Below are 3,418 nucleotides of genomic sequence, written 5' to 3' on the forward strand. Positions count from 1 at the left end.
GGGCCAGATTTGAACTCATGAAGAGGAATCTTTCTGACTCCAGGCCTGGCACTCTACCCACTGTGCCACCCAGTTGACTCAATTTAAATAATATACTTATGTTAGAAATAAAAAAATATATTTACATGTAAATATATAATAAATATATCATATAAATAATATATTTAAGATGGCTAAATTCTGCTAAAAGGCAGGGGTTAAATATTATGGCTTTCTTGTTCCCCTCTTCCTCAAGCACTTTTTCTTTTTTTCTGTAGTAGAGAAAAATACCATTCAGATCCACTCCTCCCTCTGATCCCTCCCCCCCCCCAGTAAAATAAAACCAAAAAAGTCCTTTAATAAACATGTAAGAGTAATGAAAACTGAGATTATCCCTCCAAGGAGCATAATGGGACACTCTACCTGCTGATAGTTGGCCTGTCATTCTCATCTACTCCTATCATTCTTTTCAACAGTAGAGAATAATTTTCACTGAATTCTATTGAGCCACCCACATAGACTGCTCACTGTGGCTATCATTTCCACAGCTAAAGTCAGAATAATATACCATGTGAAAGAATGAGCGGAAGCTCTGAATCAACCCTACTAGCTCTGATAATATGGTGTTTCAGCTTCTTTGGCATGAAGATGGGGAAAGGAAGAGGTAAGAAAAGTATTTTGGTAAAAAAAAAAAAGAAAGGGGAGCACATAAATAAGGAGGGGGAAAAACATGGGAATAGTGACAGATATTGTTACAAGAATTAATACTCATTTCTGCATATGCAAAAGATATCCCATGCCCTTGTGGAGCTTTCAGTCACCTGTACACTAATCACTGTACAAATTAGCTGACTAAAATCATCAAAATAATCCTTGATCTGAAAGAATTCACATTTTAACTAGGGGAGACAATGCACAAAATTAAAAAAAAAGAAAAGCTATGATACCATGATAGTAAAGATCTGATTAAGAATCTTGACTTATAATTGAATTTGCCCAGTAATTTTAAAGTAAAATTAATTCAACTGAAATTACTTAGCACCCATTTTCTGGAATCTAGTTATTGAAGGGAGATAAATACCTAGGGAAAAAGTTTACATGTACAGAATCTAGAGTCTTGAGCATGTTCCTATTTCTAGAGGGTTTAGGGAAATTTTCCTTGCATAAATGAGATTTGGAATTCTTTCTCTCTGTGTCTCTGTCCCTCTGTCTGTCTCTCTATGTCTCTCTCCATCATCCTCTGTTATTCTACTTTCAATGGGAGTATTCTATATATTGACTGGTATTTTCTTCTTTCTATAATTTCTCTGATTTCTCTTTGCTATAACTTTGGATACTTGGGTTTGTGTGCTATTCAGCATGTGTGATCATCTTCATGTAACTGGTATTTGCTGAGAAAGAAATCAAGTCTTCATATTTAGCTTGAGAACACTTTTTTTTCTGGCAAAAGATAGTAACTAAGAAAATCTTTTTCTTGAATCTGAAAAATGTTTCACCTAAATTAACAATATTCAAGAGGCCATAAGATATATTTCTAGTTTCTATACCTCTATACCTTCCCCCCTAGAGAACAGAAGAACCACCTTAAATCTTAAGTTTCCTACTTGCCTTTAGGAAGATTATTAAAGTCTCCCTTTTAAGAGGGAAGAAGGAAACTTTAGAGGTATCTATTCATGCTTTCCTAAGAGCCATATTTAGACAAATCCACATGGACATATGGAACCTACTTGGGTAACACATATACCATATTCACTTTATAGTCTACATACATATTCACAATCCCACACACATGATGCATGTCCAAAATAGAATAGCTTTGAGGGTTCATTTTTAAATTTTTTTCAATATTTTAATTTATTATTTGTAACTATTTTCTTTTTAAATTTTGAGTTCCAGGAATAATAAAGTGGAGGAATTCCATGGAGACTGGAACAACCTCCAGGAAGTGATGCAGAGTGAGAGGAGCAGAACCAGGAGAACATTGTACACAGAGACAAATACACTGTGGTATAATCGAATGTAATGGACTTCTCCATTAGTAGTGGTGTAATGTCCCTGAACAATCTGCAGGGATCTAGGAGAAAAAACACTATTCATAAGCAAAGGATAAACTATGGGAATAGAAACACCAAGGAAAAGCAACTGCCTGACTACAGTGGTTGAGGGGACATGACAGAGGAGAGACTCTAAACGAAACTCTAATACAAATATTAACAACATGGAAATGGGTTTGAATCAAGAACACATGTGACACCCAGTGGAATCATGCGTCAGCTATGGGGGGTGGGGGGAGGAAAAGAAAATGATCTTTGTCTTTAATGAATAATGCTTGGAAATGATCAAATAAAATATTATTTAAAAAAAAAATTTTGATTTCCAAATTGTCTCCCTCCTTATCTCCTATACGCTCCCAATTTATTGAGAAGGCAAGCAAAGTGATATAACTTATAGATTTGAAATCATGTAATAAACATGTCCATGTTAGTCATATTTTTAATAAAGCAGTAATAGCAAAGGAAGAGAAAATTATATTTTATTTGTAGTCAGAATTCATCAGTTTTCTCTATGAGAGTAGATAGCATTTTTTCATAATTAGTCCTTAGGAATTGTCTTGGATCATTGTATTGATCAGCATAATAGTACCCCATTACAAACATTTGACACAACTTGTTTTGCCATTCCAAAATTGATAAGTATTCCATCAATTCAAATTTTTGTCCACTACAAAAAAAGAGCTGATATAAATATTTTTTAAATGTCTAGGTCCTTTTCGTTTTTCTTTGATCTCTTTGGGATACAGACCTAATAGTGGTATTGCTGGGTCAAAGGGCATGAGGAGAACCTTTGGGCTGGTTCCAAATTGTTTTCCACAAGATTTGGATCACTTCACTATTCTTACACTAGTCTTTAATCAATAGTGAATTGGAGTATTTTTCATATGAATATAGATAACTTTGTTATTTTCTGAAAACTGCCTTTCTATAAATTTGACCTAATTCTATACTCAGTACTTATTTGAGAAATGATACCTTTATTAGAGACACTTGTAAAAGTTTTTCATAATACTTAATTGTCTGTGGTACCTTTCAGCAAAATGTAATTTCCTTGGTAATTTTTTTTAAATTAAGTCTATTTTGGCTTTTGCTCTAATTTTTTTTCATGATTGTCCTGGTTACTTTAAAATAAAAATTAGTTAAACATATCATGTTCTGCTCAAGCCCTTTATTTTAGTTCTATTGTCTTTCTATTTCAAACATTTCTCTCCTAAACATATTTTTGTATTCTGATTGGTATTCTGACTTTTTATCTTCTTCCTTTTTATGGTTGAGTTAATTCCATTCACATTTAAACTTATGATTACTAATTATATATTTCCCTGCATCCTGCTTTTTTCTTCTCTCTATCCTATTCAACATCATACATCTATTTTACTTTGAAC

This window comes from Monodelphis domestica, chromosome 7 (assembly GCF_027887165.1).
Source record: "Monodelphis domestica isolate mMonDom1 chromosome 7, mMonDom1.pri, whole genome shotgun sequence".
Classification (NCBI taxonomy): Eukaryota; Metazoa; Chordata; class Mammalia; order Didelphimorphia; family Didelphidae; genus Monodelphis; species Monodelphis domestica.